This window comes from Cupressus sempervirens, chromosome 2, assembly GCF_028749045.1.
Source record: "Cupressus sempervirens isolate cs-2001-9-10 chromosome 2, ASM2874904v1, whole genome shotgun sequence".
Lineage (NCBI taxonomy): Eukaryota > Viridiplantae > Streptophyta > Pinopsida > Cupressales > Cupressaceae > Cupressus > Cupressus sempervirens.
The window spans coordinates 565,088,197-565,105,368 of NC_143119.1; positions in this window are offsets into that span (position 1 = coordinate 565,088,197).

Consider the following 17,172-nt stretch of genomic DNA (forward strand, 5'->3'; position numbering starts at 1 on the left):
AACTCTTTAAGTTCGCTCACCAGGTCAGCCCGCCCAAGTCGCCTCTTTAAGTTCGTTCGCCAGGTCAGCCCGCCCAAGTCGCATCAGCGGGCTAACTCGCCGAGTCACCTCACAAAGTTGACTCTTTAAGTGCGCTCACCAAGTCAGCTCACCAAGTCGACTCACCATCTCGCCTCGATAAGTTGGCTTGCCGAGTTACCCCACCAAGTCGTCGCCTCTTTAAGCCCGCTCACCGTGTCAGCTCGTCAGGTCGGCTCACCAAGTCGACTAATCAAGTAGGCCCACCAAGTCGCCTCAAGGATAGCTCCTCACCATGAGTCGCCTCACCATGTTGACTCTTTGAGCCCGCTCGCCAGGTCGCCTCACCAAGTCGACTCGAGTACGTTGCCAAGTCGACTCTTTAAGTTCGCTCACCAGGTCGACTCGCCAAGTCAGCTCACCATGTCATCTCAACGAACCAACTCGCCGAGTCGCCTCACCACGTTGGCTCTCTAATACCGCTCGCCAAGTCGCCCCACCAACTCGCCCCGTTAGGCCCACTCTCACCAAGTGGACTCTTTAAGTCTGCTCATAAAGTCGAGCCACCAAGTACTCTCACCAAGTCGACTCTTTAAGTCCTTTCGTCGAGTCACCCCACCAAGTACTCTCACCAAGTCAACTCTTTAGGTCCGTTCATAGAGTCACCCCACCAAGTCGACCCTTCAAGTGGGTTCATCAAGTCACCCCACCAAGTCGACTCTTTAAGTTCATTCATCAAGCCACCCCGCCAGGTCAGCCCACAAATTACTCTCACCGAGTCGACTCTTTAAGTTCGTTCATCAAGTCACCCCGCCAGGTCGGCCCACCAAGTGGACTCTTTAAGTTCGTTCATGAAGTCACTCTGCCAAGTCGGCCCACCAGGTCGACTCTTTAAGTTCGTTCATCAAGTCACCCCGCCAGGTCAGCCCACCAACTGCTCTCACCAAGTCGACTCTTTAAGTTTGCTCACCAAGTCACCCCGCCAGGTCGGCCCACCAAGTACTCTCACCAGGTCGACTCTTTAGGTTTGTTCATCAGGTCACCCCACCGAGTACTCTCACCAAGTCGACTCTTTAAGTTCGTTCATCAAGTCGCCCCGCCAGGTCGGCCCACCAAGTACTCTCACCAAGTCGACCCTTTAAGTTCGGTCATCAACTCACCCCGCCAGGTCGGCCCACCACGTACTCTCACAAAGTCGACTCTTTAGGTTCGTTCATCAATTCGCCCCGCCAGCTCGGCCCACCAAGTTCTCTCACCAGGTCGACTCTTTAAGTTCGTTCATCAAGTCACCCCGCCAGTTCGACCCACCAAGTACTCTCACAAAGTCGACTCTCTAAGATCGTTCATCAAGTCACCCTGCCAGGTCAGCCCACCAAGTACTCTCACCAAGTCACCCCGCTAGCTCGACCCACCAAGTCGACTCTCTAAGTCCGTTCATCAAGTCACCCCGCCAGGTCGACCCACCAAGTCGAATCTTTAAGTCCGTTCATCAAGTCACGTGACCAGGTCAGCCCACCGAGTACTCTCGCCAAGTCGACTCTTTAAGTTTGTTCATCAAGTCACCCGGCCAGGTCGGCCCACCAAGTCACCAAGTACTCTCACCAAGTCGACTCTCTAAGTCCGTTCATCAAGTCACCCCGCCAGGTCGGCCCACCAAGTCGAATCTTTAAGTCCGTTCATCAAGTCACCCCACCAAGTACTCTAACCAAGTCGATTCTTCGAGTGCGTTCATCAAGTCACCCGACCAACTACTCTCACCAAGTCGACTCTTTAACTATGTTCATCAAGTCACCCCACCAAGCACTCTCACCACGTCAACTCTTTAGGTCCGTTCATAAAGTCACCCCACCAGGTCGACCCTTCAAGTGCGTTCATCAAGTCACCCCACCAAGTACTCTCACCAATTCGACTCTTTAAGTCTTTTCATCAAGTCACCACACCAAGTACTCTCACCAAGTCAACTCTTTAGGACCGTTCATCAAGTCACCTCGCCAAGTTGACCCTTGAAGTCCGTTCATCAAGTCACCCCACCAAGTCGACTCTTTAAGTCAGTTCACGAAGTCACCCAACCAGGTCGGCCCACCAAGGACTCTCACCAAGTCGACTCTCTAAGTCTGTTCATCAGGTCACCCCACCGAGTACTCTCACCAAGTCAACTCTTTAGGTCCGTTCATCGAGTCACCCCGCAAAGTCGACCCTCTAAGTTCGTTCATCGAGTCACCCTGCCAAGTCGACTCTTTAAGTCCTTTCATCAAGTCACCCCGCCAAGCCGACTCTCTAAGTGCGTTCATCAAGTCACCGTCCCGATCTGGCCGAGCCGTTCTGGCCGAGCCATGCTGGCCGAGCCGATCTGGGTGAGCCATTCTGGCCGACCCGATCTGGCCGAGCCGTTCTGGGCAAGCCATGCTGGCCGAGCCGATCTGGGCGAGCCATTCTGGCCAAGCCGATCTGGGCGACCCGTTCTGGGCAAGCCGATCTTTGCGACCCGTTCTGGCCGAGCCATGCTGGCCGAGCCATTCTGGGCGAGCCATGATGGCCGAGCCGATCTGGGCGAGCCGTTCTGGCCGAGCCATGCTGGCCGAGCCGTTCTGGCCGAGCCATGCTGGCCGAGCCGTTCTGGCCGAGCCATGATGGCCGAGCCGATCTGGGCGAGCCGTTCTGGCCGAGCCATGCTGGCCGAGCCGTTCTGGCCGAGCCGATCTGGGCGAGCCGTTCTTGCCGAGCCATGCTGGCCGAGCCGTTCTGGCCGAGCCATGCTGGCCGAGCCGATCTGGGCTAGCCGTTCTGGCCGAGCCAATCTGGCCGAGCTCCAAAAACGGTGTCGTGGATGGCTGTTTGGTCGCCTCTGTGCCAACTCGATCGGCACAACATTGGGAATGGTTCGACAGCGGTTGTCGTTCCAATGTGTCATCGGGATGTCTTGGAACGCGGCCTTTCAAGGGTGAGCTCGCGTCTAGCACTTGGATTGTGCGTCGTCACAAGTGAATGGGGAGATCTCTTTGTGAACGGCGGCATGGCGATTGCAAGAGAAAATTGACTTAGTAGTCGGAGCATTGGCCTCGGTCCATTGTGACGGCCTTGCAATTTCTCTATAATTGCAACCTATGTTTGCGCAGTAGCAAAGTTTGCATGTAAGATTGGCCTTTGTTCTTAACGGTTCCAAGTACTCTCACCGAGTGACCAAGTCACCATGCTGGCCGACCCGATCTGGCCGAGCCGATCTGGGCGAGCCATGCTGGCCGAGCCAAGCTGGCCGAGCAGATCTGGGCGAGCCATGCTGGCCGAGCCGATCTGGGCGAGCCATTCTGGCTGAGCCGATCTGGGCGAGCTCCAAAAACGGTGTCGTGGATGGCTGTTTGGTCACATTTTTCATTGAATTGGATTTTTAAGGGAGTTGTCCGCGCTGTCGCAGATTTCTAATGCAGAGCGAGCCTCGCACTAATAGCTTATATAGGAGAGGTTGTTGCCGCGAGCCTCTCTCGTGCCCCTTTCATTCATTCAACATTGGTGTCTAGGCGGATCGGATTGTTGGGTTTTCAAATGGTGTATGCCGATGTTGAATGAATGAAAGGGGCATGAAGCGATCTCAGTGCTTTTCCTCGGCTCTCCTTTAGATCATGTTTTTCGATGACTCAATTTTGGAAAAGGTGAGGCAGCGGTTGCCGATCCATGGCGTGTGTTTTTGGTGGTTTTAAAACTTGATCTAAACATGAGCCCTTGTCTAGCACTCCGATGTTGCTTGGTATAATGGCAATTTGCTATGGGTGCTCGGCGCTCTAGCAATTTGTCATGGTGTACTTATCGCGGCTACATGGGAGCTTTAATATCGAAAGCTCTCGGCGAAAAATGGTGGCCGAGCCATGCTGGCCGACCCGATCTGGCTTAGCCATTTTCGTCGACCCGATCTGGCTCTCGTTTCTCACTCCATCGGCACAAATTCGGGAGTTGTTCGACAGCGGTTGTCGTTCCAATGTGTCATTGCGGTGATCTGGAGAGCGATGCTAAGTGCGGGAGCCCTTGTCCATGGCGTGTGTTTTTGGTGGTTTTAAAACTTGATCTAAACGTGAGCCCTTGTCTAGCACTCCGGCGTTGCTTGGTATAATGGCAATTTGCTATGGGTGCTCGGCGCTCTAGCAATTTGTCATGGTGTACTTATCGCGGCTACATGGGAGCTTTAATATCGAAAGCTCTCGGCGAAAAATGGTGGCCGAGCCATGCTGGCCGACCCGATCTGGCTTAGCCATTTTCGTCGACCCGATCTGGCTCTCGTTTCTCACTCCATCGGCACAAATTCGGGAGTTGTTCGACAGCGGTTGTCGTTCCAATGTGTCATTGCGGTGATCTGGAGAGCGATGCTAAGTGCGGGAGCTTGCGTCTAGCATTTGGGGATGTTTGTGCAAGCGAGCATGGGAGCTTCTTTTATCGGAACCTCTCCGTGGCCTTTGAATATAGACCCAGTGTCGACGATATCGATGGATTCGAGCCTTGGATTATAAAATTGTTCAGCTAACATTGGTTTTTGTGAGAGATGGGTACGAAAGCACTTCCCGATCGATACGCGGGAGTTCCCTAAGATCGCCTCTGTGCCAACTCGATCGGCACAACATTGGGAATGGTTCGACAGCGATTGTCGTTCCAATGTGTCATCGGGATGTCTTGGAACGCGGCCTTTCAAGGGCGAGCTCGCGTCTAGCACTTGAATTGTGCGTCATCACAAGTGAATGGGGAGATCTCTCTGTGAACGGCGGCATGGTGATTGCAAGAGAAAATTGACTTAGTAGTCAGAGCATTGGCCTCGGGCCATTGTGACGGCCTTGCAATTTCTCTATAATTGCAACCTATGTTTGCGCAGTAGCAGAGTTTGCATGTTAGATTGGCCTTTGTTCTTGACAGTTCGAAGTACTCTCACCGAGTCAGCAAGTCACCATGCTGGCCGAGCCGATCTAGCCGAGCCGATCTGGCCGAGCCATTCTGGCCGAGCCGATCTGGGCGAGCTCCAAAAACGGTGTCGTGGATGACTGTTTGGTCACATTTTTCATTGAATTGGATTTTTAAGGGAGTTGTCCGCGCTGTCGCAGATTTCTAATGTAGAGCGAGCCTCGCACTAATAGCTTATATAGGAGAGGTTGTTGCCGCGAGCCTCTCCCGTGCCCCTTTCATTCATTCAACATTGGTGTCTAGGCGGATCGGATTGTTGGGTTTTCAAACGGTGTATGCCGATGTTGAATGAATGAAAGGGGCATGAAGCGATCTCAGTGCTTTTCCTCGGCTCTCCTTTAGATCATGTTTTCCGATGACTCAATTTTGGAAAAGGTGAGGCAGCGGTTGCCGATCCATGGCATGTGTTTTTGGTGGTTTTAAAACTTGATCTAAACGTGAGCCCTTGTCTAGCACTCCGGCGTTGCTTGGTATAATGGCAATTTGCTATGGGTGCTCGGCGCTCTAGCAATTTGTCATGGTGTACTTATCGCGGCTACATGGGAGCTTTAATATCGAAAGCTCTCGGCGAAAAATGGTGGCCGAGCCATGCTGGCCGACCTGATCTGGCTTAGCCGTTTTCGTCGACCCGATCTGGCTCTCGTTTCTCACTCCATCGGCACAAATTCGGGAGTTGTTCGACAGCGGTTGTCGTTCCAATGTGTCATTGCGGTGATCTGGAGAGCGATGCTAAGTGCGGGAGCTTGCGTCTAGCATTTGTGGATGTTTGTGCAAGCGAGCAGGGGAGCTTCTCTTATCAGAACCTCTCCGTAGCCTTTGAATATAGACCCAGTGCCGACGATATCGATGGATACGAGCCTTGGATTATAAAATTGTTCAGCTAACATTGGTTTTTGTGAGAGATGGGTACGAAAGCACTTCCCGATCGATACACGGTAGTTCCCTAAGATCGCCTCCGTGCCAACTCGATCGGCACAACGTTGGGAATGGTTCGACAGCGGTTGTCATTCCAATGTGTCATCGGGATGTCTTGGAACGCGGCCTTTCAAGGGCGAGCTCGCGTCTAGCACTTGAATTGTGCGTCGTCACAAGTGAATGGGGAGATCTCTCTGTGAACGGTGGCATGGCGATTGCAAGAGAAAATTGACTTAGTAGTCGGAGCGTTGGCCTCGGGCCATTGTGACGGCCTTGCAATTTCTCTATAATTGCAACCTATGTTTGCGCAGTAGCAGAGTTTGCATGTTAGATTGGCCTTTGTTCTTGACAGTTCGAAGTACTCTCACCGAGTCAGCAAGTCACCATGCTGGCCGAGCCGATCTGGCCGAGCCATGCTGGCCGAGCCGATCTGGGCGAGCCATTCTGGCCGAGCCGATCTGGGCGAGCCCCAAAAACGGTGTCGTGGATGGCTGTTTGGTCACATTTTTCATTGAATTGGATTTTTAAGGATTTTGTCCGCGCTGTCGCAGATTTCTAATGCAGAGCGAGCCTCGCACTAATAGCTTATATAGGAGAGGTTGTTGCCGCGAGCCTCTCCCATGCCCCTTTCATTCATTCAACATTGGTGTCTAGGCGGATCGGATTGTTGGGTTTTCAAACGGTTTATGCTGATGTTGAATGAATGAAAGGGGCATGAAGCGATCTCAGTGCTTTTCCTCGGCTCTCCTTTAGATCATGTTTACCGATGACTCAATTTTGGAAAAGGTGAGGCAGCGGTTGCCGATCCATGGCGTGTCTTTTTGGTGATTTTAAAACTTGATCTAAACGTGAGCCCTTGTCTAGCACTCCGGCGTTGCTTGGTATAATGGCAATTTGCTATGGGTGCTCGGCGCTCTAGCAATTTTTTCGTGGTGTACTTATCGCTGCTACATGGGAGCTTTAATATCGAAAGCTCTCGGCGAAAAATGGTGGCCGAGCCATGCTGGCCGACCCGATCTGGCTTAGCCGTTTTCGTCGACCCGATCTGGCTCTTCTTTCTCACTCCATCGGCACAAATTCGGGAGTTGTTCGACAGTGGTTGTCGTTCCAATGTGTCATTGCGGTGATCTGGAGAGCGATGCTAAGGGCGGGAGCTTGCGTCTAGCATTTGGGGATGTTTATGCAAGAGAGCAGGGGAGCTTCTCTTATCGGAACCTCTCCATGGCCTTTGAATATAGACCCAGTGCCGACGATATCGATGGATACGAGCCTTGGATTCTAAAATTGTTCAGCTAACATTGGTTTTTGTGAGAGATGGGTACGAAAGCACTTCCCGATCGATTCGCGGGAGCTCCCTAAGATCGCCTCTGTGCCAACTCGATCGGCACAACATTGGGAATGGTTCGACAGCAGTTGTCGTTCCAATGTGTCATCGGGATGTCTTGGAACGCGGCCTTTCAAGGGCGAGATCGCGTCTAGCACTTGGATTGTGCGTCGTCACAAGTGAATGGGGAGATCTCTCTGTGAACGGCGGCATGGTGATTGCAAGAGAAAATTGACTTAGTAGTCGGAGCATTGGCCTCGGGCCATTGTGACGGCCTTGCAATTTCTCTATAATTGCAACCTATGTTTGCGCAGTAGCAGAGTTTGCATGTAAGATTGGCCTTTGTTCTTGACAGTTCCAGGAGATGACCTCCGGAACTTTTGGATTGGGCCCCTTCAAGGTGAAATTCATCCAGTTGATCGGATGAGCTCGATGACCATTTCACTCCCTTGGCTCCATGAATTCAAATCCCATCCAGCTGCCGTGAAGCCATCCCGATTTTGCTATGCGAGGGCTCTCTCCCCAGAGTCGTTCTCTTTGCAACAACTTCTTTGGCAAAAAAATTTCGGAATGGTTCGGCAGCGGTTGTCGTTCCAATGGTGCCGTTGTGGTGGTTGCCTGGGCAGCGATCTGAAGGGCGAGCCGTCGTCTAGCAGTTGGGCTGCGCATCACGGGTGACAAGGGAGCCTTTGTAATCGGAAGCTCCCCGTGACCATTCGATGAGAAGAGCCATTGCTTGTGTGAGCAAGGACGAATGCAGCCTCGGATTCCAAACGAAATCAACGACATCGGATCTATATATAAGAGCGGAATGAAGCAGCAGCCCGTTTGCCATGCGCGGCTCCCCAAAGTTGCTCGTCTTTCTCACTCCATCGGCACAAATTCGGGAGTTGTTCGACAGCGGTTGTCGTTCCAATGTGTCATTGCGGCGATCCGGAGAGCGATGCTAAGGGCGGGAGCTTGTGTCTAGCATTTGGGATGTTTGTGCGAGCGAGCAGGGGAGCTTCTCTTATCAGAACCTCTCCGTGGCCTTTGAATATATAGACCCAGTGCCGATGATATCGATGGATACGAGCCTTGGATTCTAAATTTGTTCACAGCTAAGATTGGTTTTTGTGAGAGATGGGTACGAAAGCACATCCCAATTGCTACGCGGGAGCTCCCTAAGGTCACCTCTGTGCCAACTCGATCGGCACAACATTGGGAATGGTTCGACAGCGGTTGTCGTTCCAATGTGTCATCGGGGGATGTCTTGGAAAGTGGCCTGGCCTTTCAAGGGCGAGCTCGCGTCTATCACTTAGATTGTGCGTCGCGTCGCAAGTGAATGGGGAGATCTCTCTGTGAACGGCGGCATGGTGATTGCAAGAGAAAATTGACTTAGTCGGAGCATTGGCCTCGGGCCACTGTGATGGCCTGGCAATTTCTCTTTAATTGCAACCTATGTTTGCGCAGTAGCAGAGTTTGCAAGTAAGATGGTCCTTGTTCTTGAGAGTTCCAGGAGATGACCTCCGGAACTTTTGGATTGGGCCCCTTCAAGGTGAAATTCATCCAGTTGATCGGATGAGCTCGATGACCATTTCAGTCCCTTGGCTCCATGAATTCACATCTCCTAACCGACGACAATCTTTTGCTCCTTAGACGACCTCATAATAAATTGGGTCGTGGATGGCTGTTTGGTCAGAATTTTCAACGATTTGGATTTTTATGGCGGATGTCGGCGTGTTCGCTAATTTCTAATGCAGAGCGAGCCTCGCACTAATAGCTTATATAGGAGAGGTTGTTGCCGCGAACCTCTCCCGTGCCCCTCTCATTGATTCAACGACGGTGTCGAGGCGGATGGAAATGTCAGATTTTGAAACGGTGGACGCCGACGTTGAATCAATTGGAGGGGCATGAAGCCCACCCTCGAGGTGCTATTCCTTGACTCTCCTTTAGATCATGTTTTCTTGTCACTCAAGCTGGCGCAATTTCGGAAAGCAGTTGGGCTGCGCGTCACGAGTGACAAGGGAGCCTTTGTGATCGGAAGCTCCCCGTGGCCATTCGATGAGAAGAGCCATTGCTTGTGTGAGCAAGGACGAATGCAGCCTCGGATTCCGAATGAAATCAACGACATCGGATCTATATATAGGAGCGGAATGAAGCAGCAGCCAGCCCGTTTGCGATGCGCGGCTCCCCAAAGTTGCTATTCTTTCTCACTCCATCGGGGCACAAATTCGGGAGTTGTTCGACAGTGGTCGTCGTTCCAATGGTGTCATTGCAGCGAAATCTGTTCACAGCTAAGATTGGTTTTTGTGAGAGATGGGTATGAAAGCACATCCCGATTGCTACGCGGGAGCTCCCTAAGGTCGCCTCTGTGCCAACTCGATCGGCACAACATTGGGAATGGTTCGACAGCGATTGTCGTTCCAATGTGTCATCGGGGGATGTCTTGGAAAGTGGTCTTTCTTTCAAGGGCGAGCTCGCGTCTAGCACTTGGGTTGTGCGTCGCGTCACAAGTGAATGGGGGATGTCTTGGGGGATGTCTTGGAAAGTGGTCTTTCTTTCAAGGGCGAGCTCGCGTCTAGCACTTGGACTGTGCGTCGCGTCACAAGTGGATGGGGAGATCTCTCTGTGAATGGCGGCATGGTGATTGCAAGAGAAAATTGACTTAGTCGGAGCCATTGGCCTCGGGCCATTGTGACGGCCTCGCAATTTCTCTTTAATTGCAACCTATGTTTGCGCAGTAGCAGAGTTTGCATGTAAGATGGGCCTTGTTCTCGAGAGTTCCAGGAGATGACCTCCGGAACTTTTGGATTGGGCCCCTTCAAGGTGAAATTCATCCAGTTGATCGGATGAGCTCGATGACCATTTCAGTCCCTCGGCTCCATGAACTCACATCTCCTAACCGATGACAATCTTTTGCTCCTCTGCCGACCTCATAAAAAATTGGGTTGTGAATGGCTGTTTGGTAGGAATTTTAAAGGATTTGGATTTTTAAGGCGGATGTCGGTGTGTTCGCTAATGTCTAATGCAGAGCGAGCCTCGCACTAATAGCTTATATAGGAGAGGTGGTTGCCGCGAGCCTCTCCCGTGCCCCTCTCATTGATTCAACGCTGGTGTCAAGGCGGATGGATATGTCGGATTTTGAAACGGTGGACGCCGACGTTGAATCAATTAGAGGGGCATGAAGCCCACCCTGGATGTGCTATTCCTCGACTCTCCTTTTAGATCATGTTTTCTTCTCACTCAGCTGGCACAATTTCGGAAAAAGGTTTGGCAGCGGTTGCCATCCCTCACCGCGTCTACTTGGTGATTTTAAAACTCGATCTAAAACGGGAGCCCTCGCCTAGCACCTCCGTCCGGTGTTGCTCGGGTATTGCGTAAAATTATGCCAACGGCGCGAATCCCCCAACGAATGCCTACGCTTGGACCCTCTCTTAGATCACCTTCTTCGATCACTCGACCGACGCAACTATGGAAGAGACTTGGCAGCGGTTGCCATTCTACAGCGCGTCTGTTCAGTGATTTCGAAGTTGATCTAATGGCGAGCCCTTGTCTCTAGCCATGAGGTGGGTGGTTGGCGCTCTAGCAAAATTTTTTGCGTGCCTATCGCGGCTACAAGGGGAGAGGTGGTTGCCGCGAGCCTCTCCCGTGCCCCCCTCATTGATTCAACGCCGCTGTCAGGGCGGATGGATATGTCGGATTTTGAAACGGTGGACGCCGACGTTGAATCAATTAGAGGGGCATGAAGCCCACCCTCGAGGGTGCTATTCCTGGACTCTCCTTTAGATCATGTTTTCTTGTCACTCAGCTGGCGCAATTTTGGAAAAAGGTTTGGCCAGCGGTTGCCAGCCCTCACCGCGTCTACTTGGTGATTTTAAAACTCGATCTAAAATGGGAGCCCTCATCTAGCACCTCCGTCCGGTGTTGCTCGGGTATTGCATAAATTTATGCCATCGGCGCGAATCCCCCAACGAATGCCTACGCTTGGACCCTCTCTTAGATCACCTTCTTCGATCACTCGACCGACGCAACTACGGAAGAGACTTGGCAGCGGTTGCCATTCTACAGTGCGTCTGTTCAGCGATTTCGAAGTTGATCTAATGGCGAGCCCTTGTCTCTAGCCATGAGGTGGGTGCTTGGCGCTCTAGCAAAATTTTTTGCGTGCCTATCGCGGCTACAACGGGAGAGGTGGTTGCTGCGAGCCTCTCCCGTGCCCCCCTCATTGATTCAACGCCGCTGTCAGGGCGGATGGATATGTCGGATTTTGAAACGGTGGACGCCGACGTTGAATCAATTAGAGGGGCATGAAGCCCACCCTCGAGGGTGCTATTCCTGGGCTCTCCTTTAGATCATGTTTTCTTGTCACTCAGCTGGCGCAATTTCGGAAAATGGTTTGGCAGCGGTTGCCAGCCCTCACCGCGTCTACTGGGTGATTTTAAAACTCGATCTAAAACGGGAGACCTCGTCTAGCACCTCCGTTCGGTGTTGCTTGGGTATTGCATAAATTTATGCCATCGGCGCGAATCCCCCAACGAATGCCTACACGCTTGGACCCTCTCTTAGATCACCTTCTTCGATCACTCGACCGACGCAACTACGGAAGAGACTTGGCAGCGGTTGCCATTCTACAGCGCGTCTGTTCAGCGATTTCGAAGTTGATCTAATGGCGAGCCCTTGTCTCTAGGCATGAGGTGGGTGGTTGGCGCTCTAGCAAAATTTTTTTGCGTGCCTATCGCGGCTACAAGGGGAGAGGTGGTTGCCGCGAGCCTCTCCCGTGCCCCCCTCATTGATTCAACGCTGCTGTCATGGCGGATGGATATGTCAGATTTTGAAACGGTGGACGGCGACGTTGAATCAATTAGAGGGGCATGAAGCCCACCCTCGAGGGTGTTATTCCTGGACTCTCATTTAGATCATGTTTTCTTGTCACTCAGCTGGCGCAATTTCGGAAAAAGGATTGGCAGCGGTTGCCAGCCCTCACCGCGTCTACTCGGTGATTTTAAAACTCGATCTAAAACGGGAGCCCTCGTCTAGCACCTCCGTCCGGTGTTGCTCGGGTATTGCATAAATTTATGCCATCGGCGCGAATCCCCCAACGAATGCCTATGCTTGGACCCTCTCTTAGATCACCTTCTTCGATCACTCGACCGACGCAACTACGGAAGAGACTTGGCAGCGGTTGCCATTCTACAGCGCGTCTGTTCAGCGATTTTGAAGTTGATCTAATGGCGAGCCCTTGTCTCTAGGCATGAGGTGGGTGCTTGGCGCTCTAGAAAAATTTTTTGCGTGCCTATCGCGGCTACAATGGGAGAGGTGGTTGCCGCGAGCCTCTCCCGTGCCCCCCCTCATTGATTCAACGCCGCTGTCAGGGCGGATGGATATGTCGGATTTTGAAACGGTGGACGGCGACGTTGAATCAATTAGAGGGGCATGAAGCCCACCCTGGAGGGTGCTATTCCTGGACTCTCCTTTAGATCATGTTTTCTTGTCACTCTGCTGGCGCAATTTCGGAAAAAGGTTTGGCAGCGGTTGCCAGCCCTCACCGCGTCTACTTGGTGATTTTAAAACTCGATCTAAAACGGGAGCCCTTGTCTAGCACCTCCGTCCGGTGTTGCTCGGGTATTGCATAATTTGTTGCTATCGGCGCGAATCCCCCAATGAATCCCTAGCCTTGGACTCTGTCTTAGATCACCTTCTTCGATCACTCGACCGACGCAATTACGGAAGAGGCTTGGCAGCGGTTGCCATTCCACAGCGCGTCTGTTCAGCGATTTCGAAGTTGATCTACTAATGGCGAGCCCTTGTCTAGCCATGAGGTGGGTGCTTGGGGCTCTAGCAATTTTTTGTGTGCCTATCGCGGCTACAATGGGAGCTTTGATAACAAAAGTTCTTGGTGACCCTCCCCAATAGAAATCAGTGCTGGTGTTCGCGAAAGACACGTTATTCGGATTTTTGGAATATTGGCACCAGCATCGTTTCTATTGGGAGGGCCGTGAAGCCATCCCGATTTTGCTATGCGAGGGCTCTCTCCCCAGAGTCGTTCTCTATGCAACAACTTCTTTGGCACAAAATTTTCAGAATGGTTCGGCAGTGGTTGTCGTTCCAATGGTGCCGTTGTGGTGGTTGCCTGGGCAGCGATCTGAAGGGCGACCCGTCGTCTAGCAGTTGGCCTGCGCATCACGAGTGACAAGGGAGCCTTTGTTATCGGAAGCTCCCCGTGGCCATTCGATTAGAAGAGCCATTGCTTGTTTGAGCAAGGACGAATGCAGCCTCGGATTCCAAACGAAATCAACGATTTCGGATCTATATAAGAGCGGAATGAAGCAGCAGCATAGCCCGTTTGCTATGCGCGCCTCCCCAAAGATGCTCTTCTTTCTCACTCCATTGCCACAATTTCGGGAGTTGTTCGACAGCGGTTGTCGTTCCAATGTGTCATTGCGGTGATCTGGAGAGCGATGCTAAGGGGGCGGGAGCTTGTGTCTAGAATTTGGGATGTTTGTGCGAGCGAGCAGGGGAGCTTCTCTTATCGGAACCTCTCCGTGGCCTTTGAATATATAGACCCAGTGCCGACGATATCGATGGATGCGAGCCCTTGGATTCCAAATTTGTCCACAGCTAACATTGGTTTTTGTGAGAGATGGGCACGAAAGCACATCCCGATTGCTACGCGGGAGCTCCCTAAGGTCGCCTCTGTGCCAACTCGATCGGCACAACATTGGGAATGGTTCGACAGCGGTTGACGTTCCAATGTGTCATCGGGGGATGTCTTGGAAAGTGGTCTTTCTTTCAAGGGCGAGCTCGCGTCTAGACATTGGATTGTGCATCCCGTCACAGGTGAATGGGGATATCTCTCTGTGAACGGCGGCATGGTGATTGCAAGAGAAAATTGACTTAGTCGGAGCCATTGGCCTCGGGCCATTGTGACGGCCTCGCAATTTCTCTTTAATTGCAACCTATGTTTGCGCAGTAGCAGAGTTTGCATGTAAGATGGGCCTTGTTCTCGAGAGTTCCAGGAGATGACCTCCGAAACTTTTGGATTGGGCCCCTTCAAGGTGAAATTCATCCAGTTGATCGGATGAGCTCGATTACAATTTCAGTCCCTCGGCTCCATGAACTCACATCTCCTAACCGATGACAATCTTTTGCTCCTCTGCCGACCCCATAAAAAATTGGGTCGTGAATGGCTGTTTGGTAGGAATTTTAAAGGATTTGGATTTTTAAGGCGGATGTCGGTGTGTTCGCTAATTTCTAATGCAGAGCGAGCCTCGCACTAATAGCTTATATAGGAGAGGTGGTTGCCGCGAGCCTCTCCCATGCCCAGCTCATTGATTCAACGCCGCTGTCAGGGCGGATGGATATGTCGGATTTTGAAACGGTGGACGCCAACGTTGAATCAATTAGAAGGGCATGAAGCCCACCTTCGAGGGTGCTATTCCTGTACTCTCCTTTAGATCATGTTTTCTTGTCACTCAGCTGGCGCAATTTCGGAAAAAGGTTTGGCAGCGGTTGCCAGCCCTCACCGCGTCTTCTTTGTGATTTTAAAACTCGATCTAAAATGGGAGCCCTCGTCTAGCACCTCCGTCCGGTGTTGCACGGGTATTGCACAAATTTTTGCCATCGGCGCGAATCCCCCAATGAATGCCTACGCTTGGACCCTCTCTTAGATCACCTTCTTCGATCACTCGACCGACGCAACTACGGAAGAGACTTGGCAGCGGTTGCCATTCTACAGCGCGTCTGTTAAGCGATTTCGAAGTTGATCTAATGGCGAGCCCTTGTCTCTAGGCATGAGGTGGGTGCTTGGCGCTCTAGCAAAATTTTTTGCGTGCCTATCGCGGCTACAAGGGGAGAGGTGGTTGCCGCGAGCCTCTCCCGTGCCCCCCTCATTGATTCAACAATGCTGTCAGGGCGGATGGAAATGTCGGATTTTGAAACGGTGGACGGCGACGTTGAATCAATTAGAGGGGCATGAAGCCCACCCTCGAGGGTGCTATTTTCTTGGACTCTCCTTTAGATCATGTATTCTTGTCACTCAGCTGGCGTAATTTCGGAAAAAGGTTTGGCAGCGGTTGCCAGCCCCTCACCGCGTCTACTTGGTGATTTTAAAACTCGATCTAAAATGGGAGCCCTCGTCTTGCACCTCCGTCCGGTGTTGCTCGGGTATTGCACAAATTTTTGCCATCGGCGCGAATCCCCCAAAGAATGCCTACACGCTTGGACCCTCTCTTAGATCACCTTCTTCGATCACTCGACCGACGCAATTACGGAAGAGACTTGGCAGCGGTTGCCATTCTACACCGCGTCCGTTCTGCGATTTCGAAGTTGATCTAATGGCGAGCCCTTGTCTATAGCCATGAGGTGGGTACTTGGCGCTCTAGCAAAATTTTTTGCGAGCCTATCGCGGCTACAATGGGAGAGGTGGTTGCCGCGAGCCTCTCCCGTGCCCAGCTCATTGATTCAACGCCGCTGTCAGGGCGGATGGATATGTCAGATTTTGAAACGGTGGACGCCGACGTTGAATCAATTAGAAGGGCATGAAGCCCACCTTTGAGGGTGCTATTCCTGGACTCTCCTTTAGATCATGTTTTCTTGTCACTCAGCTGGCACAATTTCGGAAAAAGGTTTGGCAGCGGTTGCCAGCCCTCACCGCATCTTCTTTGTGATTTTAAAACTCGATCTAAAACGGGAGCCCTCGTCTAGCACCTCCGTCCGGTGTTGCGCGGGTATTGCACAAATTTTTGCCATCGGCGCGATTACCCCAACGAATGCCCTACGCTGGGACCCTCTCTTAGATCACCTTTTTCGATCACTCGACCGACGTAATTACGGAAGAGACATGGCAGCGGTTGCCATTCTACAGCGCGTCTGTTCTGCGATTTCGAAGTTGATCTAATGGCGAGCCCTTGTCTCTAGGCATGAGGTGGGTGGTTGGCGCTCTAGCAAAATCTTTTTGCGTGCCTATCGCGGCTACAAGGGGAGAGGTGGTTGCCGCGAGCCTCTCCCGTGCCCCCCTCATTGATTCAACGCCGCTGTCAGGGTGGATGGATATGTCAGATTTTGAAACGGTGGACGGCGACGTTGAATCAATTAGAGGGGCATGAAGCCCACCCTCGAGGGTGCTATTCCTGGACTCTCCTTTAGATCATGTTTTCTTGTCACTCAGCTGGCGCAATTTCGGAAAAAGGTTTGGCAGCGGTTGCCAGCCCTCACCGCGTCTACTCGGTGATTTTAAAACTCGATCTAAAACGGGAGCCCTCGTCTAGCACCTCCGTCCGGTGTTGCTCGGGTATTGCATAAATTTATGCCATCGGCGCGAATCCCCCAACGAATGCCTACGCTTGGACCCTCTCTTAGATCACGTTCTTCGATCACTCGACCGACGCAACTACGGAAGAGACTTGGCAGCGGTTGCCACTCTACAGCGCGTCTGTTCAGCAATTTCGAAGTTGATCTAATGGCGAGCCCTTGTCTCTAGGCATGAGGTGGGTGCTTGGCGCTCTAGCAAAATATTTTGCATGCCTATCGCGGCTACAACGGGAGAGGTGGTTGCCGCGAGCCTCTTCCGTGCCCCCCTCATTGATTCAACGCCGCTGTCAGGGCGGATGGATATGTCGGATTTTGAAACAGTGGACGGCGACGTTGAATCAATTAGAGGGGCATGAAGCCCACCCTCGAGGGTGCTATTCCTGGACTCTCCTTTAGATCATGTTTTCTTGTCACTCAGCTGGCGCAATTTCGGAAAAAGGTTTGGCAGCGGTTGCCAGCCCTCACCGCGTCTACTCGGTGATTTTAAAACTCGATCTAAAACGGGAGCCCTTGTCTAGCACCTCCGTCCGGTGTTGCTCGGGTATTGCATAAATTTATGCCATCGGCACGAATCCCCCAACGAATGCCTACGCTTGGACCCTCTCTTAGATCACCTTCTTCGATCACTCGACCGACGCAACTACAGAAGAGACTTGGCAGCGGTTGCCATTCTACAGCGCGTCTGTTAA